This window comes from Paramisgurnus dabryanus, chromosome 14 (assembly GCF_030506205.2).
Source record: "Paramisgurnus dabryanus chromosome 14, PD_genome_1.1, whole genome shotgun sequence".
Lineage (NCBI taxonomy): Eukaryota > Metazoa > Chordata > Actinopteri > Cypriniformes > Cobitidae > Paramisgurnus > Paramisgurnus dabryanus.
Window position 1 is genome coordinate 21,102,451 of NC_133350.1, and position 27,817 is coordinate 21,130,267.

The following is a 27,817-nucleotide window of genomic DNA, read 5'->3' on the forward strand; positions in this document are numbered from 1 at the left end:
TGATCTAACCGGTGAGAGGCTGAAGCACCAGTAATCACCGTTTCACCGACTATCGCAACAAGCCTAGATTTGACACACAGATTTGCAGAAAATCTTTTCCAGCACCAGCTGAAACACTGTTGCCATCATAAGCTTGATTTTATGTGACATTTTTCCTTCATTATTTATATTTCCTTATTTTAAAAAAGCATATTTTATTCTTCGTTTGTTGTTTTAAATGTCCCAATTGGGACAGAGATTGTGCCATTTCATTGTTTAATTAAAAATGAATGTTATATATAGTGGTTGCATTCATGAGCTATTAAAAATGTAACTGCTTAAAGAAACAGTATGTAAGAAATTGATATCAATTAATCATAAAATAGCCCTGATATGTTTACCGTCGCATGTGTAAATTGGTGGGAGGAAATGCAAAGTTGATCTTTTTGACCTGAGGTAGGGGTTCAAGCAGACCAATCACAACGCTTGCGGTTTGCGAAGCATTGAGGCGTTGTTACATTTTGGGATAGGTGCGTGTCAGGCTACGTCAGAGGCTACTTCGTAGACTACACTGTACAATCAATGCAGAAGTATAAAGCCAACTTTACTGCATCTTTAAGAATTTTATATCTTAATTATCTTTATTTTCATCGTCAAGGACCTGTACGAATAATTATGCGTGACTCTTGACCAAAGAGTCAAGATGTTACAGCTATCTATTACAAGATGGTGAGACAACTTTGTAGTTTGACTGGTATTGTTTATTTGCAAAGAAAGTCGAAGTGTGACAAATAAAATATTAATGTTCATCAAACACTATTCTCCATGCAATCAGTGAGCAAATCATTGTATGTAACTGTCAGGTGAGTTATCATTGTATGTGTGTGGGTGTGTTGGGTTACCCGTGAGATTATTAGTATTCTGCACTACTCAGCTCTGTCAGGCTCTTGGCTGCCCGTGTGACAACTGGGAAAACAGATGTCAAAATGCATTTAAATGAAGGCTGATTGGACGGGTTGCCGTTTGCATGCTATTTGACAAATGGCCTTAATAGGTCAGCAAGCACTGGATGAATACTAAGGAAAGGAGAGAGAGATCAATCTAAAATCTGATTCAGTTTGATTGGATCACATTTAGTTTCAGTTTCCCTTGAATTAATTTTAATGTCTTCTAATGTGTTTCAATCCATTGGAGGCTAAATTATATATTTAAAATTGCTAAATAACTACATCTTCCAGTGAAAATCCATGAATGACTGCTGTCAATTTACAAAACTTAAAAATAAAACTAATAATACTTTCTATCAAACTGTTATAATACAATTAAGTGAACCATAACATGAAACATTTTGGGGACATTGTAAAATGCTTTATAAATGTAAACCTTTATAAAACTGCACGTTGTTGTCTAATATGTACACAACTGCTAAAATGCACCTTAATAACTCAAACTGTGTGCTTTAGCACTACGTTAATTTTGCACATTCTGCAATAATGTACAGTGAATATCCCTTTATTTCTTAAGATTTGTATATTTTTGTACAATTTGTACTGTTATTGTTAAGCACCAATACACCAAAACAAATCCCTTGTACATCTAAACCCATGGTACCTAATAAAGTTAATTCTACACATTTAAAATACAAGATTATATATTCAAAATGCACATGTAAAGTATAGCCTTTCTCCTCTAGAATGATGGATCAAAAAATTTGATGTCTCATTCTGATCTACATGGATATTTGTCCAATTTTAGTGCTTCCTAGCAAGAGACACCCCTTCCCCAATGCCTCCGATTAGGAAGCAGGTTCATGCATGGAAAGGGGGCCCTTATTGGCAGATGCTTTTATTAAAAGCGACTCAACATACACATTTGATCAATATACTGTATGTGAAACCCATGACCGTTACGCTGCTAACACAATACTCTACCACTTAATCTACAGAAAGAGTATAATGGAAAGAGAACTGTAGTGGAATTAAGGTCAAGACTCTGCAAGGCTGACTAAAATGTGTTTTAAAGTGACAGAAGAGTGAAGAAAGACAGTGTTTGTACAGTACTGAAGTAAAAAAAGAAATATTAAAGTGAAGTGGAAAGAGGATATTTCTCAACTCTTGTGGGAGGACATACTGGTGACTCCAGAGAAACACAGAGAAAAAGAGAGTGACAGGAAGTAGATGAGGGCCAGATGGAGAAGTCATCAGATGAATAGTGATTCAGCAGCACGGTGTATGAGAAGAGCAGACAGACTGAAGGTGAACTGGATTCGGAAAGACAAATCTGCATCACTTTATTACTGAGAGCTAAGGACAATGACAACTTTTACCACCCCGTCTAGCATATACATATGTTTCATAACATAGTGAACTATGGAGGTAGTGTTTTAAAGTACACCCTGAATGCAAAGGCTGTTTCAAAAAGTAAGCATCTTAATTATGCAGCCTACTAATTTTGTCATAACAAAAGCCACACTACATGCACACTGAAATAGTGTTGGCTGTATGCTTCAAAAAGGGACAATAAACATTCCCAGAATCATTGTGTTGTAGTAAAAAATAAGGTTATTGACTATAAAATAGTAAGAAAGAAACAAAGAGTTCAGATGCAAATCATTTAACTCTTTCCCTGCCAGTGTTTGTTTTAAGTGGCCGCCTGTGCCAGCATTTTTATGATTTTCACAAAAGTTTAATGCCTTCCAGAAAAATTATTCTTTAAATAAACTATAAAATATATCAAATTAAAGAACAGACAAAAGAAAAAAAGAATTTGTTTGCCTTTATCACCTCTCAAATATGGGTAGGTTTCGTCAAAACTTCCAAATTTTGTTCAAAAGCTGAAATAATTTTTGTATTTTTTTTAAAGGAAACACCCAGTTTTTACTGTTTTTGAATCCGTGGATAATTCAATGTTTTATAAGTTGTGTAAGAGCGCCACCTTGTGGATAATAGCATAAATATGGATTACCGTAAAAAATCATTATTGGCAGGGAAGCGTTTTCTCTTAACTTTTTTCGCTGCCATTGACGAGATAACTCGTCAATTAAGAAAAAATGCTTCCCTGCCAATGACGAGAATTTCCGGCTTTCCGCAATACCACTATTATCCACCAGGTGGCGCAACTCTGGAACTTATACCTGAAAGACAAAGAACTCCGTGTATGTTTTAAAGATCGCTCTGCATCGGATCTCTATCAAAAGTCCTTCACAAAAATTTTATTATCTCAGCTTTTTGCTATAAAGTGGGTGTTTTTGAAGAAACCTACCCATATTTGAGAGGTGATAACTAATGAAGGTAGGATGAAACTTTTTTTTTTTTTTAAATCAGAGGGTCTGTTCCTTTATTTTATATATTGTTTGTTTATATATATTTAAAGAAGAACATTTTATGGAAGGCATTCATCTTTTGTGAAAATCATGAAAAATGATGGCGCTGGCTGGCAACTTTTTTAAAAACGCTGGCGAGGAAAGAGTTAATTGACAAGATTACTTGTCAATGGCAGGGAAAGAGTTACTGTTTGAGCATAAACAACACCTGCAAAGTTACAACGCTTAAAGTAAAATGCAACGAGATATTTGCTTTAACAGAAATCACTTTAAAAAAACTACAGCGAATGGCAAGACTGCCGAAAACTAAGCCTTTTCATGGGTTAGTGACATCACAAACCCCAACATTTACATAAATCCTGCCCCCCAGGAACATGCAGCATAGGGAGCTTTTTCAAAACAGCCAATCAAGATACACTGGGACAGCTAACCAATCTGAGCATATTGAGTATTTCTGAGGGTGGGACTTCATAGACCCAGGAACTAAACAACCTGATTTTATGTGGATGGAAACAGCAAGGCAGAAATTAAGCGACACTCCACTCTAAAAAAAAAAGGCTCATTTTCCAGCTCCCCAAGAGTTAAACATTTGATTTTTACCATTTTGGAATCCATTCAGCTGATCTCCGGGTCTAGCGGTACCATTTTTAGTATAGCTTAGCACAATCCATTGAATCTGATTAGACCATTAGCATCGCGCTCAAAAATGACCAAAGAGTTTCGATATTTTTCCTATTTAAAACTTGACCCTTCTGTAGTTACGTCGTGTACTAAGACCGACAGAAAATTAAGAGTTGTGATTTTCTAGGCAGATATGGCTAGGAACTATACTCTCATTCTGGTGTGATAATCAAGAACTTTGCTGCTGTAACATGGCTGCAGCAGGCGTAGTGAAATTACGCGGGCCCGGAAATAGTCCCCTATTCCTTTTAGAACACTCCCGATTTGCACAGTGCGTCTGATATGTTTTTTTTAAATAAGCATTTTTTATCAGGTTCTTATGTTTAGGTTCAGTCATTTTGCTTTAATGGCAATGAAAACTTTATTAGTCAGTGATTGAAATGCCTGATTTTCACAAATGTCACTTTAACAAATTCAGCATTTTTTGGCAAAACACTTCCACTGCTAAAAAATCCACCTTTTTGGACAAGACACTAAAAGAGTTGCCAAAAAAACAGACACACATTAGGGGGCACTGTGATGAATGTGGCTGCCACATTTGTGTTGTATTCAGGTCCAAGTGCTCCCAAGGGGCCAAAGTTTGAATGTTCGTTTCACAATCTTATTTCTCCAATCATTAAATGTCCTTTTTGAATAAGATAAAAAGCTCAAAAATTCGGTCAATATATTTTCAGTAAATCTCCTTTAACCAGGTAAAAAAAAACTTGATGTATGCATCCATGACCATACGTGTATTCATCCAATACTTGTAAAAAGTGAAACGTTGGATCAACTTAAAATATTACTTCAAAAATATTTTTTTCAACTTAAAATTTAACTTTAGGTTCCGGTTAATATTTTTAAGGTCTTACAAACTAAAGTAATTTTTAAGTTACTCAAATTTTCACATTTTACAGTTTCTTTGCTGAAAAATCATAGTGACATTTAATGGATTCTGCCAACAAAGCAGTATTTGTAAAGGCCTGAGGCCAAGATCAAGGTCATTTGAAGTAAAGGTATTTGATAAACGTATAATTCATGCCATCAGCATTCAGTCAATATCGTTATCTCATTTTTGACTGAGGTGAGTTTAAACAGCTTTTGCATCTGAGCTCTTAAAATGGTTTCTTTAAGAACCACAGACTTAAAGTTCTTTGGAGAACCCCCCAAAATAGCTCTTATAGAAGAATAGAACCCTTTACATCACGTTTATTTTTAAAGGTGACATAGAATGATTGAACGGGGTATTTATCCTTGTTCTGTGATGTGACATGTAGACAAAAATTTTTTTGTTTGGGTCTGTAATGCCTTAGAAGCTTCCTAAAAACCTCTCTCAGATAGCTCTATAAGGGTGGGGGATTTTAAACAAGTGGTTTTGCACCTATTTGGCTCCCCCTACTGGCTTAACTTGCAATCTCATTACTGATTGGCTGACTTTGCTGCCACTCAAAAAATGTAGCCAATTATTTTAAAGTGGAGGGGCAGTGAGATGCCTGTGATGTCATAAGCATCAGTTTTTCAGATTGGGCCGTTTTCTGGCTGACATTTCTAAAAGAGAAATTTCTATGAGACTGAGATGTTTAGCATGTCTAGCACTATTTGTATGTTTGTGAATGTGGGTAGACTACCATTATTCAACAAAGACAAGGTAAAAATGGTTTTTCATTCTCTGTCCCCTTTAAGATTGTAGCCTTGGTCGAAAAGTCTCACAATGCACGGCGAAAAGCTCAGCCAAAAGAAAAAGATAAAAGTTCTAATGCAAATATATCTAGTTAAATATTTACTAGTTATTACCAATATTTGCATGTGCTATGTATTTTATGCTCACAAGATATGTCTTCAGATGTCCTACAGTATATCAGTTATAATGTTGCCTACATAATCAGCCAGGCAATTCAGTTTTAAACAATGACACGGTATATGACACAGCAATGCACATCAACAAACAGTATATACGTGTTAAACTGAAACCCGTGTTTGCCTGTGAGTGCACACATGGCATCAAACATTGACACAGTTGCGTTAGGCAAAAGCAAATTTATCATCCAAAGTGTGCAACTGACAGCTTGTGTAAGTTTGATGAGGAACAAACAAGAGCAAATTGGAGGAGAGAGGAGGGGGGGTGAGAACTTGAGAAAGAAAGTTTTATTATGCAAAGCCATCTGCCAAAGTCAAACATGTGGCTAAACCTGTTTGTATCCTGAGTGATTTACGAGCCTCTCCACAGGTGTGTGTGTGTGCACGTGTGGGTGTCACATTTGTGTTTGTACAGGCATGTTTGCATGCCGCTGTCACGATACTGCGTTTGTATCTGTGTGTGTGTGTGTGTGTGTGTATCTATTCAACACCTAAATAACTGTAGAGAGATATTATCTTTATCTTTCTAATCATGAAGGGGATCAAGATTATAGAAAAGTTAATCTCTTCAACCATTCATTTACTTACCACAAGATAATATAAACAGATATTTTCCAAACTTAACAATTGCACTTTTTATTTAAAATCCCAAATATGTGGGATACTGTTTTTCCATTTAATCATCCACAAATCACAATTGTATCTGATCACATCTCCATAACAAGACCCATGATTTGATACATCACTCATATCTTTTTCATACTTCATGTTTGTATAAAATAAGTTTATACAAGCTCCACTAATTACAGATTACTGGTTACATACGTTTCACCATCTATGGTCACCATCACCATGTAGTACCATAGTTCAGTTGGATGTTTTTTCAGGCCTTTACAACAGCTTAACGTTAGGGGCTGATCTTCTGTGAGGCTAGAAAAACACATTTAATAAATAAACACATAAATAATAGAAAATCAATGAAGTGAAAGCATGCCAGTGGGATGCCCTAAACATTTTATCTGTGTAGGTTTGGGAGGGGGTAATGCCGGCTGTGTTGAGTTTCATGCTTCCCTATGGCAATAAAATCTTGGCTGCGGTGATGAACGTGGCCTTACAGCTCCCTAGACCGAATATAAAGTAAATGCGTGGGGAAAGGTTGATTTGAGGTTTTGAATATAAACTTTCCCATAATAGTCTTCAAGATGCAGCATTTATGGCCGGTTAGTAAGTAGAAAGCATGAATCAGCAGTGCTGTAAGTCTTCAGCGCTGTTTTGTGCATGGTTACGTGAATCCACTTGTTGAGAAATGGTAACTGACAGGCTGGATGGATGCCTCAGAATCGCATGAAAACTCTCACAGGCTTTGCTTAAACAAGCCAAACCAGGCCTGGAGCGCTGGGATCAGCCAATCAGGAGATCCGGAATGTCGCGACCATCCAATTGGATTTCAAAACAAGTAAAAACTCTGTGCAATAATATTCAAAGCGGATTAAGACTTGTTTCGTGCCAGAGGGAGAACGAAAGACAGAATAGGTGTTGGGCGGGGTTATGTGGTTAAGGACTGTTTGAGATCAGTGAACTGGCAGATTTTCAACAGTGCAATTCCATCGACATGAGCAAAAATGCTTCCCAGAACCGTCACATAATATTTACATTGTGGAGGGATTTTCTGACCACGGCTGCATTGTCCCGTTGCAGCAAGTGTGCCAGGCTGATATAACAGTGAACAAAAGCAGAGACTGCACCCCTATCAACAAGCTATCGGGTCTACGGACGACGCGTAGCAGCTACAAATGAACCGTACGTTTCCTTTCTTCTCATTCATACAGGTGAGCGCCTGAAATAATAGGTAATTCAAGTCCAACATTGACCAACATAAGCTACAGGTGTACGCGTGCATGCGAACACACACAGAAACCTGTCAATCAGGCATTCAGGGCCTTTCACGGAGGCACATGGGGCGTGACTTCATAGGAAATCTTCTAGTGAGGCAATTTATAATCAGCGTATATTTGACATGGGATGCCCTCCAGCTGGTTCAATTTGGTGCTGACAGAGTCGGGAGATGGATGGTGGTCCTAGGGGTAGATAAATAGACAAAGCAAGACGTACTGAGTTTTAAAGAGAAGACGGTAGAAGTGGAGAATAACAGCGTTCATAGCTGTCACATAAAATGTTCAGGATTTGATTCACAACCAAACCCTCTAGGAGCGGAGAGACGTGCATTCGTGAATGCAAAACTGCACTGACGTTAATAAAAAAGCATAAATATTGTGCATTACAGTGACATTAATGACCTCAGTCTCATAAAGATGCTTGGAAACTTGTTATCTTGAAGACACTGTGCAGAAGGTGTGTATGAAGAGCTGAATCAAACACTTGGTGATTCTCGTGAAATTAGACTTATGAGGTGTCATGAAACATTTTGATAAAAAAGTTAATGCAAAGTAAGAGTATCAAAATAAGAAGCATACAGTAACAAACATCTCTTCATGTACTATTTTGCACATGATTTCAAATGACATCATACAAACCATATTTTGTTTTTTTTCACATTTAAAGGGAAAATTTTCATTACCGCAACGTGTCCATGAATGGATTTGGGTTCTTTGACATGGAAATATTTATAATTAAAAAATCTAAAAAATTAAAAGCTTCAGTGCATGTTATACTATAAACATTTACAGTATAGAAACATGTGGTATTTGGTGATCATTGGTAAATGTAGACACAATAATAAGGAATGTAAACTGCAGTCTCATCCTCCGCAACAATTTTCAATCATTGTTTATAAACCCTCAAGGAACTAACATTTTCAAATAAATTTTTTTTTGGAAGGGACATAATTGACTGTGACACTCAAGATGGCTACCAGGTAAGCAGTTCTTATTTTTTTTCTCTCCAGATAAAAGTTGAAATTTTGTTTGTCATAGTACCTAGACAACTTTTTAGTTCTCATTAACGAAACATGAGTTTGTAAATGCATATATTTCATCTAATGTCATGTTGCGGTAATGATAATTTATGATAATGATAATATAAATTTTTTTTATTATTCTATAGGAATATTTTTTTAATCCTTTCAGACGTTAATCTTATGTGCAATTTTTTTAAATCCTCTAAAAATAACTTTTTAGTTCTCATTACCAAAACATGAGTTTGTAAATGCATATATTTAATGTAATATCATGTTGCAGTAATGATAATTTATGATAATGATAATCTAAAAAATGTAAATTATTCTATAGGAAATATTTAAATCCTCTAAAAATAAAAAAAATTGGCTTCAAGGGCTTTTTAAAAATTCTGATGCTGGACCTTCTAAATCTGGATTTTGTGAAAATCACCCAACACTCAAATTCTCTATGCTCAGGAACACTTACATAAACGCTTGCAATAATGCAAACTAACAACCATATGTCTTATCAGGCAAAATGTACACATGCATATGGCAAACTCTGCATCATGTGCTTTGGTGATGAGCATGTGCATGTAATCAAAACCATGACCCTGTTGTTGCAAGCACCATGCTGTACCAGTTAAGATACAAAAGTCATTGCCAAACAAGTATGAGAACCAATCTGTGAAAACCCAGCTAAAGTCATTTTGTTTGTGATTTACTGTTTTTCTACATATTATCATTCTACATAACGTATAGATCATTCTGTAAAAATATAATAGTGACATTTTTAATATTGACTGAGTAAGGCTATAAAGATTGAAATCAACATGAAATCAAAAGAATAAACTCAAACTTTAAAGCTCCATATCCAATTTCGCAGTCAGGGTGGCATATTTAAAAAAAGTAAATAAATCTGTGAGTCTTACTTGCATACCACCATATGCCAAGTCAAAAGATGCCACCCACAAGTATGTATGATACATTGAAAAAAATTATTAAATGAATTGAATACATTTTTTTAAGGTAAGTGGTTGCAATCAATTTATTTAAGCTACATTTAAACAAAAAAGATTAGTTAAGTAAAATAAAATATAAAACTTTTGTTTAAATGTAGCTTAAATAAATTGATTGCAACCACTTACCTTAAAAAAATGCATTAAATTCAATTAATAATTTTTTTCAGTGTATCATACATACTTGTGGGTGGCATCTTTTGACTTGGCATATGGTGGTATGCAAGTAAGACTCACAGATTTATTTTTTTCAGTGTATTATAATCCTTACATGGGACTCGAGTGACTCCTTCAATTTAACTGTATTTGTTTTTCCACCTTTTTATTGTCTGCTAGGAAAATCATAAATCAAATGACTTAGAAAACCAATAACACACCTGTCCTCAATGGAATTCAGGTATGAATTATGCCCCGCAGCACAGACTGTGAAGTATGGGGCGAGTCACACGGCAAGGTTTATTACATAACATAAGGTTACAGGTTTGTTCAAATCCCCTGACCCAAAGTACGAGCTTCGGCAACGACCACCACAAACAAATGTTAAAAGATGGAAAGAGAGGGTTGATCAAGTCCAGCACTTCTTGACATCATCATGCGCTCACCCTTAAACCTGACAGCTCCCTACAGATGTTTCCAGCCGTGGGCCGCTGTTATGTGAGCTAAACTAAACATTACAGTCAATCTTCGGCACTCACCACTTAGAGCTTCAGCAGGTGGGTTTTCCCAATCCACAAATCATCTGCGCAACTCTTAACACCGAGTACGTATCAGTTTTGCTATATATATATATTTTCTGATATTAGTTATTATGGGTATGGTTAGAACTTGGACAGAAGCAAAGAAAAAGAGAGAGAAGGAACGACGTCTACCTGGCACAATGATCACACTCTCATTTATGGTCTTCCCAGAATGCATGTTTCAGATGACATCATCATGATTTCATTCAATTTGGTCCAATACTATCTCTCATGAGAGCAATAGTGCGGCTGAATTGGCCATGATTACTTGTTCACTAATAGATGCAGCATTCTGTGTTCTGTGATTTATATTAGGTGCTTAAAACAATGGGAGTTCATTTATATTATCCTGCCAGATAAAATCTGGCGCGGAGACGTATGTTACATCAACATCTGCTGACCTTACGCCCGGACGCAGGAAATGCTGAAATGTGAAGTCATCGCTGATTGTTGGGTCAAAGTTGCAAAGGAAAACCCTCAACCTATTTTGTTTTTCATGTTTGAGAAATGATAATTACAAATAAATGCAATGCTCAAATCTGAAACAATTACGGATCCGAAAGAGCTCCCGGTTCGAGTCTCTCGCAAGCTGTAATAATAACAACATTCACTGTCTCATTGAGCTGGTCACCTTCAACCTCGAATTATAGTGCTGGTCGATGATCATACTCAATTATTCTCTAGAGACGGCTGGGGTTAAGCACACAACTTTAGGGCACATAAGCATCACTGAACCTGAGGTAAAAAAGGGTCCAGAGAAGATAAAATATGGCGAAAACCAAATGAAAATGAAAATAAAATTGTTTTATTGCAGTTGGGCGACAACAGCCATTCCTACAACTGGTCACCAAAAAGTTATTGGGAAAGGATTGGGAAATAGCACTTAAAATCTTATTTTAGTATCTGATATCTCCAAAAATAGCATGCTTTCAATGAAATGCGGCAAGTGTAAACGCCCCTTGAATGTTTACAGAAGGACAAAAAAAGATGGGGCGAGGAAATAAATCACTGCGTCAGACAGCACAGCTCACCCTTCAATTAGAGGTTAACCTCACACTTGTTTTACAAGGGCACAGCTCAATACATAGAGCAATACGTATCACTCTCCAGAAGGGATGGCCCTGTTGCTTTCTCAGACTTGTTTTTTAAAAGTTTTATTTATGTCTGCGTAACCGCAAGAACGTTGGTTCATTGTTGCTCAGAGGCATACTCAAGCTCAGGTCACAGGTCTATGGGGCATCAGGGGGACAAGAACCCCCCTACCACTACTACACTATTATACCTCTCGCTCACTCTCTCTCGCTCTCTCTCTCTCTCTCTGGATCCCCAGCCAGATCGGCGGCCATTATTGAAACCACATGTGAGGGCCTGAGATGGTTTTCTGCTTGGATTGAGGCAAACATGCAGAAAATTGTGGGAAGCAAACATAACCCCGAGACCCAGTGAGATATGCTAATTAAAACAACTTAACCAACAAGTAGAACGAGCACACAAACCTACGGCGAAAAAACCCTATACCAATAAATAAATACAATAAAATCTAGAGTACAAAGCTGGTGCTTGCTTTTTTGAAGAGAAAGACAGAACAAGATTATAACTTTTAATTTCAGAATGGAAAGCCTTCCTTTAAACGAAATCATAGCAAACAATGCACAAAAACTGAACCTAATGCCATTGATTCATTCTGTCTCCTGTATTTCAGTTACAATCAATTTACAGTATTGTCACGAATTGCGATATATATTAAAGGTGTAATGTGGGTTTTATAGTGGCTTCTAGCCATGAGATTGCGAATTGCAAACCAACCTCAATTTCGAAACACAATGAGAAGCTACGGTGGCTACATCAGGACCAATACATTGCGACCTTCTAAGGACGTATTTTAAGACTGATTGCATCACAGCAGCACGACTTGGATAGAAGAAATAGAACGAATGGATCCTTAAAAGCCGAGGATATCCCAAGATTCATTGCGCGCCTGCAACGGCTGCATATATAATGGCTGGATATTCTAAAATAAACAATTAAAACCTTTATTAAATAAAAGTGTGTATTTATCAGAAAAAAAATTTCTTGTCACTGTTTTAGTATTAGAAGTTATGTTTTGTGTTTATATTATTCTTTGTATGTTGCGTATATTTCTAAGGTTGATTAATCTGATATACTGTTGAATAGTTTAATCTACATCAACGTGTCATATTTTCTTAAATAAATTTATATTTTTCTGATTCTATATTTATTTTAATAAGTCAGAAACATCTCTGCTGTGTCCTGCTGACAGGCGCAGTGGGCGCGTGCAGCAGGTGACACAAATTATGGGTCCTTCGAAAGTTAGACCGTCTCATTTCATTTCTCTTCGCGAACTTCTGAGGCTGCCACCTTGAAAGACAGAGTGCTCACCTTTTCAGGTTGCATGCTTAGAAGGTCGCAGCTCTTGAATTGAGACACAGCTAAGAGGCTGTTTACACTTGGCATTGGTGTAAACGGTGTTCAAAACGTTTTGAACGCGTCCACTTTCGACCAATTTCAACCACATCCAGAGGTAGTCGAAACCACTTTCGATCAGATCGCTTTGGAGTTGCGGAACGCAAATGTGGTTGAATGTGTTCGAACAGCCACACGCGACCGCCTTCTCTCCGCCCATTTATCTAATCTGAGGTAGTAAACACAAGTTTTACGTCTTTTTTGACTTCTGGCGTGAACATAGGTGAACAGCGCTATTTTTAGCCTTTCATTGATAAAACTACTGCGGGTGTTCTCCATAGTTTCGTTTTGAAAGCGTGAAAGTTGCGCGATCCTATTTCATCAATTGCGCTGAAAATTCAGAGAAAGCTCTTACATACACACGTACAAAACACTGTGCAGCATGTATACTTGCTAAACAAGCAGCGGACTCCGACATAATATTAGTTTGCGTCCATATAAACTCGTAATTACTCCCGTTCGCGTTTGAATGACAGCATAGAGACTCGCCCATCGTCTCACAGACCACCCCCTCACAGTATTCAGCACAGATGCGGTCGAAAGTGGACAAAAGAGACGGATTTAAATACCAGGTGTAAACGTAATGTGTCTCTCTCGTCCACTTGTGATCCGATTGATGAAAACACATCTTAATACTAAGTGTAAACAGCCCCTAACATATGGACGAAACGCGCTCTGAAGAACAGTTTGTTAGTTTAAGGCTACTGTAAAAGCATGGTGGCGACTTCAATTTAACTCTTTCCCGGCCAGCGTTTTTTTTTTTTAAGTTGCCAGCCAGCGCCAGCATTTTTCAGAATTTTCACAAAAGTTGAATGCCTTCCAGAAAATGTTCTTTAAATATATAAACAATATATCAAATAAAAAAATAAACCCCCCAAAAAACCTTTCATCCTACCTTCATAAGTTCTGTTTTTATCACCTCTCAAATATGGATAGGTTTCTTCTAAAACACCAAATTTTAAGATAATTCAATTTTTGTGAAGGACTTTTGACAGAGATCAGATTCAGATCCTCAAAACATACATGGAAATACAGCTTTTTGCCCTAGGGGTTTTATAAGTTGCGGACCTGGTAGATAATAGCAGTATTACAGATTGCTTGTCATTGGCAAGGAAGCATTTTCTTTTAATTGATGAGTTAACTCGTCAATGGCAGGGAAAGAGTTAAGGGGACCCGCAGTGTATGTAAATAAAACAGCTCATTTAACTGTTCATTGTGTAAGGTTTGTATTCACTATTGATAATATAGTTACGCATATTATATTGCTTTTCTTTCAAGAAATCCTTCTAAAAGTCCCACATTGCACCTTTAAATAATGATGTTTTCATTGTGTGTTGTTTCGCAAGGAAGCTGGAGATAACAAGCTCTACTTCAAACACACTAACAATGCATGAAAAATACAATATGAATGTTTTTGATTGATGCTTTACAGTGCTGCAGAACTAATGAAATATGGCACTTGTGAACGTCTGAGAACGTGTGTTCAGGTCAAGTGGAGTGCAGTCCAAGTGCAAGCTAAATATCTAAAGACAATATCCTTATATGCTGGGAAGATTTAGATTATCGGTACAGCGTTGGACAGGAATATCAACATATCAGGCCGTTCTGAGGGTCCCGTTGCAGAAACCTTGGCGAGGGAAGCTAGTTTTGTGATGGTTATGCTATCGGTGGAGAGGAACACGTACCGCTGAGGATTGTGTGTAAAAAGGATAATTTAACAGCTGAGACTGTTGCTAGACAGGAGTCCCGGCATGAAACATGAATCAACAAAATGACAGATTGGAATCGAGTAAGAATGGGAGTTTAAAGTGCAACGTAACAACATGAACTAAACATTCATCTCTGGATAAAATACTGGCTACCACAATAGTGAGAGTTTATTCTATGACTGGACCGTGAGGACGTTTCAAGCATTTGTCCATCGGTAAACCAGGGGGTTTTTGCAAGTGGAAAGGTCTGTATCCAATTAAACTATATTACTCATCAGAAAAACTCAGACAACTGGAGTGTCTTGTTCGAACCCATCATATACAAGGAATCTTGTAATGCTGATCAACTTTGTAAAGAGACCTTTTAAAACCAGTCCCTCAGGGAGAGTAAAGAGTGAACGGCTGCAAGAACCTGTAGCCAGACATACAAGTACTGTATGGCTCATTCACATACACACTACTTAACCTCTACCTTTGACAAAACATGCCTGTATATTCCTCCAGGATGGATTCTCCATGGAACTTTTTCTTAGGGCTGGAAGATCCAAGCTAGTCCAAATCCTGCAGCTTATTTTGGCTACTTCTGGCTTTAGACAGGAAGTGGCTGTCTGACTGACATGCAAAGTAACTTTTTTAGTCATATTAGGCATTAGATACAGTACGGTTGTGTATCGGCAAAAATTTTGCAATAAGATGCGTGTCATAAAACATGGGTTTGTTTTGCGGTACTGTAAAGCTATCCAATACTCACATGTAACGATATTTTCATCTCTAACCCTAAAATATAACCATCATGCAGCACAATTCCATTAAAAGTGGCAGCCAGTGACTTCCCTTCCGAGGGGCGTGAATTCAAAATATGTGTTTGGAGTGTCGTGTGTGGCTCGTCATGTCAAAATGTGTGTTTGGTGAGTCATGTGAACCTATGTGCATCATGTCAAAAAATGTCCCTGCTGCACACGCGTCGAAAGGGTTTATGATTAAAGAGACACTCAAGTTCACAAAATACTCGCAGGACACCAACTTAACAGTAAACTCTGATTACACATGAGATTAAGTAAGTATCTGGCATACACAAGCATTTCTTTTTTATCATAAACCCCTTTGAAACGTCTGCAGCAGGCATATATTTTGACATGACGTGTGATGCACATAGGTTAACATGACACACCAAACACATTTTTTGACATGAAGAGCCCCACACATGACGGGCTAAATACATGTTTTGATGACCTTTGCATCGCGCACCCTTAACTCTTTCACTGCCATTGATGAGATATCTCGCCAATTAAGAGAAAACGCTTCCCCGCCAATGACGAGATTTTCCGTCTTTCCGCAATACCGCTATTATCCATCAGGTGGCGCCCTTCCGCAACATTTTAAACCCGGAAGTATTGCCCTATGGCAAGTGGCTGCATGTCCGAGTCTGTTTTAAAGATCGCTCTGAATGGGATCTCTATGAAAAGTCCGTCACAAAAATGGAATTATCTCTGCTTTTTGCTCAAAATATGGTGTTTTTGCAAAAACCTACCCATATTCAAAAGCTGATTACAAAAGAACCACTGAAGGTAGGATGAAACGGTTTTTTTTTGTTTGAAAGCAGAGGGTCTGTTCTTTCATTTGCTATATTGTATGTTTATATATTTAAAGAAGAACATTTTCTGGAAGGCATTAAACTTTGGTGGAAATCATGAAAAACGCTGGCGCTGGCTGGCAACTTTTAAAAAAAAAACGCTGGTGGTGAAAGAGTTAAAAAAGAAGTCACGAACCACCATTGTCCAGTAATGTCCAGTATTCCCATTGAAATCCCCCTCAAATAAAATTTGTAACTCTTTCCCCACCAATGACAAGTCATCGCATCAATTAAGAGAAAACATTTCCCTGCCAATGACGCTTTCCTGACGAGTTTTTACGGTAATCTGTAATTCCGCTATTATCCACTAGATTGATAAAAAACTGAAGCACAAATGAATTTAATTTTAAACTGTATGTTTTAATAATAGTTCTGAATCTGATTTCTACCAAATTTCCTTTATAAAAATGCTATTATTTCAGCTTTTTGCTCAAAAATTTGTCGTTTTAAAGAAACCTACCATAATCCCCATTTTGTTTGTTTAAAAGCCAAGGGTCTGCTCTTTCATTTGATATATTTGTTTCTTTTTTTTTTATTTATAGAAGAACATTTTGTGAAAATCACAAAAAATGCTCGGGGGCAACTTTTTAAAAAAGGCTGGTGGGGAATGAGTTAATATCTTTTGATGTGCTTTAAAAAAAAAGTTAACCCAAGATCAAAAATTTCATGATTCACTCGTCATCCCAAAACTGTGTGACTTTGTTTTGTCCACAGAACATAGAAGATATTTTGAAGAATGCTGGTAAGCAAACAACACTGGCACCCATTGACTTCCAATGTATGGACAGAAACCACTAAAACATTTTTTTTCTTTTGCTTTTCAAAAAAGAAAAAGTCTTATAGACGGTTTCAGCAGTAACAACATAAACAAGTGGCTGTCGCGGTCCGCACGTAACTTCCGGTAAACTCCGCTAATAATAAATAACAACAAAGTACTTTAAACGTATTTTATTTATATGACAAGCACAAAAAAAACACAAAGATTACCTAGGAAACCAAAACATTTGTTATTTTCGACGAGGCATTTGTTCAAGAGATCAGTTTAGCAACTAGTCAGACCATTAAAAAAACGAAAACGGAAGTAAAGTTCGGATCCAGACGTGTATCACGTGCGTCCGATGAAACCGTCTATAGGACAAAGGTGAAATATTTGTAAAATTTGGGAACCTTTTTAAATTACATAAACAGTGCAATATGATCTGACTTTCTATGTATATATAGTCTCATTTTAATTATACATGTGCATGTGTTTTATTTGTTGTATGTGGTTGCTATTGTTATTTTTGTAATGACATAAGTGTGAATAAATAATGACAGAAATTGTATTTTTGGGTGAAATGGTTAGCTATTCATTTGAACTGCCTTGTAAATGAAACCTGTCCTAACTTGAGAACATTTTATTTAACCAATCAGATTGGAGCTTTGCACTCTGAAAAAGCTCTTGCCATTTTTGTTTGCTGATATATGTACATGTCAGTTCATGGGTGTGCCACCTGACACCTAGACAAACCTGATGTCATTTGCTCAATTCAACATGTAAGTGGGTTGACGCCTTTCCATGGCCAAAAATAAGTATGTTTACTCTTTGTTCAGTTCCTTAAACTGAAGAATGTGTCAACCGCTGTCAGTAAACATACAGTAAGTCGGATTAGCAGAAGTGTCATCGCTGATATAAATATGAAACTTGAGGTTTAATGCCTCAGTGGGGTCTGGATTAGCAGGTTAGTTTGAGGTTTGGACAGAGCTGGGGGCTTCTTCTCTCCAACTGCTGAGGCAACAGCTGGTTATCTCAGCTGACTATGCCAGCACTAGCTTTAAAAGTAACAGTGAGTATAGTAACAGCATCTCTTTATTTCAACACCACATTTTTCAACACTCCCTCCCTCAAAATCTCATATATTAGCTGGAGGCATGATGTGTTTAGGTGGAAGATAAAGGAGAAGCCTCCATGTCTTCACATGTGTACTGTAAATCATTCGCATATACTGCACAGTTAAAATAAACAGAAACTCAGTCAGCCGGCCAACCAGAAAAGAAAAACACAAACCTGCATGGATCAATGCAAACACACACGTATACATTCAAACACACTCACACGTACAATAAATATACCTTACATATGCACACATATGACAAGGAAGCGCATGTCTTGTGTGTTTAATGTCTGCTAATCAAATAAAAATAAAATAAAAAGATCAGAGTAATGAGGCAGGGCTAACTGAATCTGACAACATCTGACTGAAGTTATATTAAATCCAGCTCTGACAAAACAAAGTTTAGTCCTCGGAGAGCCAAGCTTTCCAAATTGCAACAGTTGATTAAAGCAATTAACTAAATAAGGCCTAAAACTACATGCAGCAGCTCAGCTCTGTAATGGATCACTGTTTCGGCAGGAACATTTTTGCACTTTTAAACTCACAGACACACAAAGTCATAAAACTTCATCTCTGCCTCCAGACACAACCGCATAGCACTATAGCATATTTTTAAATTCAACAGAATGAATTATTAGTAGTATTTTTTGAATGTAGCTCACATTAAATATGCATGCACATAACCAATAGATGACATACATTTAAATGCTTGGGTTTCTGAGGGTTTACAGTCCTCAATTAAAAAAGCTTTGTTCAGATTAAAATATTACTATAGGGGTGTCACAATATACCGATATTGATGATAACCATGTTATTTGACTGATAGTAGTGTTTTTATTTTTAATAAAAAAAGATAGATACCGCAATAATATCGCTACAATAAGTTCTTTGGGCACAATAGTAATGTAGTAAAAATCAGATATCGGGACAGCCATAATTACTACACCTAAAAAGTTCCCTGTTGCACTTAAATATTTAAAGGGGACAGAGAATAAAAAAAAAACATTTTTACCTTGTCTTTGTTGAATAATGGTAGTCTACCCGCATTCACAAACATACAAAAAGTGCTAGACATGCTAAACATCTCAGTCTCATAGAAATTCCTGTTTTAGAAATGTCAGCCAGAAAACGGTCCAATCTGAAAAACTGATGCTTATGACATCACAGGCATCTCACCGCCCCTCCACTTTAAAATAATTGGCTACATTTTTTGAGTGGCAGCAAAGTCAGCCAATCAGTAATGAGGGTGCAAGTTAAGCCAGTAGGGGGAGCCAAATAGGTGCAAAACCACTTGTTTAAAATCCCCACCCTAAAAGAGCTATCTGAGAGACGTTTTTAGGAAGCTTCTAAGACATTACAGAACCAAACAAAAAAAAATGTGTCTACATGTCACATCACAGAACAAGGATAAATACCCCGTTCAATCATTCTATGTCACCTTTAAGTTTAATCAACTTGAAATTACAAATTATCATTTAAATTCTAAATTAAATTATAAATATAAAATTATAAATAAAAAAATTATTAATGATAAAAATAAAGTTGAAATAACTTTAATAAGTAAATGTTTTAATATATAATTTATAGCAACTCCTTATTAGTCAAGAAAGTTAAAATGAATAGTAAATTCAATTTGATAAAACTAAAAAATGTTACTGGAACAAGAAATTTTTTGAAGGTATACATAAAATGTATTATTTATATAGCTTAATGACAAAATGAAAAATAAGACAACAAACAAGTGTGAAAATTGACAGGAAATTTATTAAATGGACAAAAGCATAAGCTTCGCCCCCTCCTGCCACCCTCTTCGCATGTTTATTGAAGAAATAGACGGATGTGAATCACCGCTTCACATGTTTGCTTGCATGATGTGACCAATGAACAACTGAAACATAAACACGTCTACATCTGACAAATTGATCTTGGGCACATCCAAGACCTCAGCGGCTCACAGTCTTTAGAGTCAACCAGCGATCAGAGGAGAAAAGTCAATAAGAGAAATACACTAAACTAAGCTTGATTTGAAACACTGCCACTTTACTATAATTAAAGCATACAAATAAAGAAAATAACATGCAAATAACTAACATCTCCAGCATAACAGTAAAGCTAGAGTAAATGCACTAAACAGTTATCATCAGAAACAAATACAGTGTGACTGTCAATGGTGTGCCTGAAACCTGTCATCTTCCATCTATGAAAAAAATGAATCTCCAATAGTCAACTAAAAAATAAACTAAAGCTAGGCAAAGCTTATAAACCCTTTTTATAATCTACCCATAATCTCAAAGGTTGAGGAGTGGAAGCTGTCTGTTAGTAAAGGCCTGTACTGTGTTCAACATGCTGAAGTTAAATGGACTATAATAGAAGACTCACAGGCACACTTGAAACTTGAATCATCTTTAAAGATTTAGCCAAGGACAAAAAAGAAGGAAGGAACCCAAAATCGTAGACACCCCCCACCCGCAAGCAAAAATTGCACACATTAACACATTTGTAACAGTATTTGATAAAATATTTTGCAGTTTTAACATATTAAAGTAAGCTAGTAAACCAATGTGACTTACAAATGAGCAGTATGGCCATCATTTTGCCGATCCATTCCAATAAAATTCTTTCAGGTCACATTGCAATGTCAGTCTATGTATCTATGTTGTTTTAAAGCAGGGGTGTCAAACTCAAGGCCCGCGGGCCAAATCCGGCCCGCCTCCTCATTTCATCTGGCCCGTGAGAGTTTAAAAATTATGTTAATTATGTGGCCCGCGAGAGTTTACAGATTATTTTATTGTTATTATAAGTTTTATTTTTGCAAGTTATTTCCTATATAGATTTTTTTTTAGCAGCCACCAAAACTAATTTTTGTCCCGCCAAAGTCTTTTCGGAAAGTAATTATGGTGATAATGTTGATGATTGCATGAGAAAGAACGAGCAGTGCCCCGCACGCGCGCACTACTAGAGTGGGCGTGTCTGAATGCGAACGCTGCAGCCTCCGGAGGTCGCATTTCCAGGCTGCATACGTCATCAAGACTGCCTTGTTTCAGAATATTAACAATTATAAAGTTAAATATTATTCTTTGTTTATAGTAAATAATTGTAATATGTAATGGTAAGTTACCTTAAATAAACCAGGCTTGATGACGCTGCCTATGCGACCTCCGCATATGGAAACGGACAGTATCTGCACGTTCTTTCTCTCCCTCTCTCACGCACGCTCACGCGGATCCAGCGAGAAAATGTTTTCCGTCTCGTGTACAGAAATTTTTCGCGATGTCCAGCTGGGATTCGTTTATTACGCGTCTATTCCCGCTAAATACGCGAACTAATGACTCATCTGACTCATTAATAAACGATTGAAACTATTGATCTGTAGCCTACAACACAGAACTCATGAGACGTCAGTCAATCAGACACTTAAAGCCAGGTAAAAAAAATCACAGCTTTTTTGTAAAGATGGCAAGAAATGACAAGCGAGGGTAGATTTGTTTAATAAATGCATAATTTTGTGGTGGAGATTGTAAAACTCTTTATTATTATCTAAAATGCCTCTCATTTTCTGACCTGCACAATGAAGGATAACATAACATTTTGAGTGTACTGTTCTCACATACAACATGTGTTTTGTCACAACAATTATTTTTAAAATAATCTGTAGAATAGTTGTACTCTATACACTTTGTCATCATTTGCCTGGGCTTCTACTTTCAAAGCTAGGTATTAATTGAGTTATTAACAAAACCAATAGTAAGCAAATTAGAGATGTTCCGATACCATTTTTCTCTTCCCGATACCGATTCCGATACCTGGGCTCAGGGTATCGGCCGATACCGAGTACCGATCCGATACCTGTGTGTGTATCTGTATAATATACAGCTGTACATACTACTAGCCCTGTATGAATGGATATAACTGTTTTATGGTGTGCTTCAGACTTATTCCTGTATAAAACATGAACAAATACATACAGTGAACCACAGTATTTTTATTATCTGAAAGACATTTGACACTAATATTTATTTTTCCTATGAGAAAATCAGCCACAAATCGAACACTGTAAACTGAAAGGGTATTTTAGTTTTAGGAATAATTGGAAAAAATCTGTGGAATTCTGCGGGATGGTTTTAAATTAAAGAATTTAAGCTATTAAATATTACAACATTTCATCTAAAATAATTACTTTTTAAAGGCTTACAATTAAAATGAATACACCAAACCAATGAGTCCTTTGAATTAAACTGGACCAACATGAACTAGATAATGTGCATGTCAAGATAGAATTCTAGTTTGTAGCCTATATAAATTGACATATATTATTGTTAATATATATTATAGCAGAATAAAAAGCTTGTGTTAATACGTTCTCATTATGAATTAAGCACGTATTAAGATATTTTCATCATTTTGACAACGCAATGTAAATTTTACATTAAACATAACAAGAGCATTCGTCTTGTAAACTGATTTGAAATGATGATGTGCTGACTGTCGCGTCACATAGACGACAGAGACAAGTAAGATCTGCGGTGAAACTCAGTGGTAAGTTTTATTTCATCTCATATATCAAACGGTTCATGCTCTTGTCATTAAAAACAATCACAGCAAACAGCACACGCAGGGTTTATGTACTTATCAATGCTGCTCACAAACGCGCGGGGCTATGTATGTTTGCTTGTTGTCAATGACGGCACTGGTCACAAACACGCTCAAGCGCGGGGTACGTGTGCTTGTCAATCACGGGCATTAAATCTGCGGAGTTCTCCGCGGAAATCTGCGGGCGTGGATTCGGTTGAGACATGTCGATGTTTTATTAGTCTGAAATACTAAAAAACAGCGGACATATACGGCTGCATGCTTTCATTCGTTCGCCGCTCTAAGTAAACAATGGTTGCGTCACGCATGAGGTAACTTCCTGGTGTTCGCATTCAGAGCAGCGAAGAAGAAATGAGTTTTGCTTTGCAGCGTTAGCTTTAGTGTTAGCTATAATGGGCATAACTACGTTTATTAAGAAAATTGTATCGGATCGGTACATGGGGCCAAGTACTCGCCGATTCCGATGCCAGAATTTTTTGTGGTATCGGCCGTATTTCCGATACTGGTATCGGAATCGGAACAACTCTAAAGCAAATGCAGGGAAAATTATGCAATGTACAGTAATAAAAGAGTTGATACATTCATACAGTCGCTCAAATACAACCGGCCCTTTGAGATTAACCGTAATGCTGATATGGCCCGGGATGAAATTGAGTTTGACACCCCTGTTTTAAAGGTTACATAGAATGATTGAACGGGGTATTTATCCTTGTTCTGTGATGTGACATGTAGAGAAAAATGTTTTTGTTTGGGTCTGTAATGCCTTAGAAGCTTCCTAAAAACCTCTCTCAGATAGCTCTATTAGGGTGGGGGATTTTAAACAAGTGGTTTTGCACCTATTTGGCTCCCCCTACTGGCTTAACTTGCAATCTCATTACTGATTGACTGCCACTCAAAAAAATGTAGCCAATTATTTTAAAGTGGAGGGGCAGTGAGATGCCTGTGATGTCATAAGCATCAGTTTTTCACATTGGGCCGTTTTCTGGCTGACATTTCTAAAAGAGGAATTTCTATGAGACTGAGATGTTTAGCATGTCTAGCACTTTTTCTATGTTCGTGAATGCGGGTAGACTACCATTATTCAACAAAGACAGCCTAAAGGTACATTCACATTATAAGCGACTTTGTCGCTGTGTCTCGCTTGTCTCTTTCAAAAGAGGCGTTTCTATATCTAGTTGTCATAAACAAATGAGTAACATCCACTCCAGTAACTGACGAGAGACGGATGACGTGAACTCCCTTCTTCCTTCTCATTGGTAGTCGCTGCCAAGTGTCACTCATAATTGCAAAAAGTTAAACATTTCTCAACTTTGTCGCGCAACTGGACACGCCCATCCATCCATCAATTGTCACTGTTGCTCGTGTCGTCGGATGCCGCAGAGCTTCCATTGAAATCAATGAGATCGCGTCGCTATGCTACTGCTTGTCGCTTATAATGTGAATGTACCTTAACGGGATGTGTACACCAAGGCATTTATGCTGGCAGTCTGCTTATGTTTTCAATTGTTTCCAATGGAAGTGGCTTGCTTTTTAAAAATGCCAACAGCTGGGGTTTTTTTTTCACACTGAGCGCCACAATTATTGTGGTATTAAAATATAAATTGCGTGCTGCTGGAGCCACTGCTTTGACACATGGGGCCCTATTTTAACGATCTGAAACGCAAGTGCGAAGCGCAACGCGCAAGTGAGTTTGTGGGCGGATCTTGGGCGCTGTTGCTATTTTCCCGGCGTGAGAAATAACTCTTGCGGCGGGCGCAAATCAATAAGGGGTTTGTCTGAAGTAGGTTCATTATTCATAGGTGTGGTTTGGGCGTAACGTCAAATAAACCAATCAGAACGCTATCCAACATTCCCTTTAAACAAAAGGGCGCAAGTTCCGTGGCGGGTTGCTATTATTATGACGGATTTACCAGGCGCACGCCAGGAGCGGTTCACAGCCGAGGAGACCGACGTCCTTGTACGGGGGAATCCCAAGCTTGCCAGCATAAATCGGGCACGCCGTGTAACAGGAGGTGGATCTGCCTCAGGACCTGACGCCAGCAGAGGACATCGCTGCGTCCACCCTCACCGCTGAAAGGGTTTGGGGGCTTTGAAATCGGACCCAAGAAACGCAAGGTCCAACCCCAAAGTAGACTAACAAATCAAGTTCATATACATTAAGGTATCTTATGAAAACATTTAAATTATTATTTACATAAAATAAACGTGATACAGCCACACAACAAACTTATGAAAATATTTTTATCGTTATTTGCATGAGAATTTTTTAACGCAGCCACACAATAAATAAAAACTATCACCACAATGCTCACCACTATGATTCCCCTTATCTCGTGTATTAATATTTTTTAGTGTAACAATTTATGATTTGCAAAAATAACTGTTGCATCTGTGTAGATTAGATGCAAAGTGTGCGCGTTGTGCACGCTATACATTATGGTCAAGCATGCGCCCTTAAAATAGCATAATGAACAACGCGCAACGCGCCACTGACTTTAAACTTTTTTTTTCTGGTCAGTGGCGCAATTGTTTTTTGAAACTGCAAAATAGCATCAGGGATGGTTTGCGCCGGAACACGCCTCTTTTTTTGCGCTGAAACGCCCAGGGAGCGCAAGTTCATTCCCTAGTTTGTCGACGTGCGTCTGTGGAGGGAAAAACCCGCTGTGCGCCGTTGCAAAATACGAATGATACATGCGACACTGACAAAGTCAATTGCGCTGGGTGCAAGATAGGGCCCATAGTCTATTGCAACACTTACTTAATAAAAACGTTAAACAAATGCATGTTTTTAAAGTCACAAAGTAATCATATTAAAAAATTGTGATTATGATTTTTTATAAAAAAATAATGATTATGATTTTTACCCAAATAATCGTGATTATGATTAAAAATAAATAATAAACAAATAAAAAAAAATATATATATATATATAATAATCGTGATCATGATTTTTACCAAAATAATCGTGATTATGATTAAAATAAATAAATAAATAATAATAATAATCGTGATTGTGATTTTTACCAAAATAATCATGATTATGATTTTGCCCATAATCAAGCAGCCCTCTGCTCAACGCTGAGCACCCAAAGTTAAAAACAAACAACCAGTGCATCATTCAATGCCTGATAAACAAAGCAGAAGTAACATAGCAACCAAAGCTCTTAGCTGAAAAAATGCTGGCAAGTGCCCACAGTCGGCGGCCCCTGGCGTTTCAGCCGTGTGCCCGCGTTCACGTCCCCTTACAGCTCTTGCCCCCAATTTTCTCATTCACAAGGCTTAAAATGAAAACATCTTCATTTGTGTTGAAATTAGGCTTGGAAGAACATGGGGATGAGTACATTATGACTGAATGTCTTATTTTTTAGGTTAAACAATTCCTGGAGTCTATAACTGTAAGATCATTTCCCGAATCTGAAAGAATCCCAGGGAAAATACATGTTTTTGCGATCTCAGCACCAGCTAATGCAGAACGTGACAGGAACGCAGCTCAAGGCGTAGGTGTTTCATAACTACATTCTTATAGGGTTGCCAGCTCCCCTCTCTTCCCCTTCTTTCTAACATCTGCATGGATATTTAATGGTAGAAATCACCATGAACTATGAGCTACTCATCTTCCGTCTGTCTCTCAGCGTCATCGACCATAAGAAAAAGCAATGACTGGTTTCCAATGTAAACATGATAGGGAGAAACGTTTTTAACAAAGTCCATATTATACGATGTATAAACATTCCAGGAGTTATTCTAGAGCATAAAAAATATTTAGAAAATATTTAATTGCATGGCCATTTTTAATCATGAAGTTTATTCAAGTTCGGTATGCTGTTGATAATGTGAAGTGCTTAGTGTTATCTCAGTGGTAAAGCAGATGGTTATCAGATTTTTCCTAACCCTGTTATGCCATCTAGTGGTAGTAACTAGGTTAGCTCCTACCAGACAGAGACAGTGTTTTTAATCTTACAACTTAAACATATATAGGATTATTACATTAAGTACAGCAAATCCAGTAAATCTCTAGACGCTGGCTAATGGTGACCAATAGCCCTTGATCCCAGCTTAACTAAATTTTGAGGAATTGTGCTTTGAAAACTTCACTTGGTAGCATTTAAAGGAAGAAGAATATGGCAACAAAAAAAATTTGTGTCATGCAAGCACCCTTGAAAATTTACCCGTGTTTAGTTTAGACATACACCAGACATTAAAGCACTGTTTGTTCGCTTTGGCAAACTGCCTACCATCTTCTCTCTATTGGTATCTCATCATAACCTCTTGTCCGGTGCTCTTTAATGAATCTGCATAATGGAGAAGACCCCAATTAAATTCCTGCGTGATGGGGACTTGGCATCCAGGGTAAACAAACTTACCCTGACAGGGTTGCGGCGCTGGATAAGACAGCGGGCTGAGAAAATGAATTAGCATCCTGACACACGTCAAAGCCAATCCCAAGAAAAAAGCAGGGCACCTCTCAGCACCTCTATTTTATCTGGCCCTTAGTATTCAGCCTGAGCTACTCACTCGCATCCAAAATGTATTCATTTATTCAGAAGCCCTTGGAGAAATCAGAAAAAGCTTGTTGTCCTTTTTTTCCCTATATGTCCAGATGGAATTTGCGTGAATAACGTGAGTTAAGTGAGGCGGAAAATAAGTACAGGCTCGCCTGGCAGCGAGAAACGATATCGGCTCATGAATAAACGGGTGTCACCTTCATACAGACAAGAAGTTTTCTTTGATTTCAAATATTTTACTCCCTTCCACTTATTGTTTTGCCGATACCTGACGTGAAGGGCGAGAAAATCAAATCGGAAAACAAACGAGGAAATTCAAGCTTGAGCATTATCATTCGATGCAGGTGCACAGGGAAGCAGATAATAATCAAAGGGTAAAAAGAAAAGATCCATTAAAACAAAGTGAGAGGACTATAACTCGTGGTTGCTTGTGATACAAGTTGTTCAATTAGTAATTAATTTACATGATAAATAACTAATACAAAAAAAAAGATTGGCTTAAAGGTTTCATTAACTGAGGTCCACTTATGAAGTTATGAAGCACTTATTTAT

At 37.3% G+C, this 27,817-nt stretch overlaps 1 protein-coding gene across 1 annotated transcript in view; it reads right to left on the bottom strand.

Moving 5' to 3' along the window:
• The window catches only part of slc25a26 (solute carrier family 25 member 26), a 66,136-nt gene that overhangs the window by 26,764 nt on the left and 11,555 nt on the right, over positions 1-27,817 (bottom strand). The gene's annotated exons all lie outside the window — the stretch shown is intronic.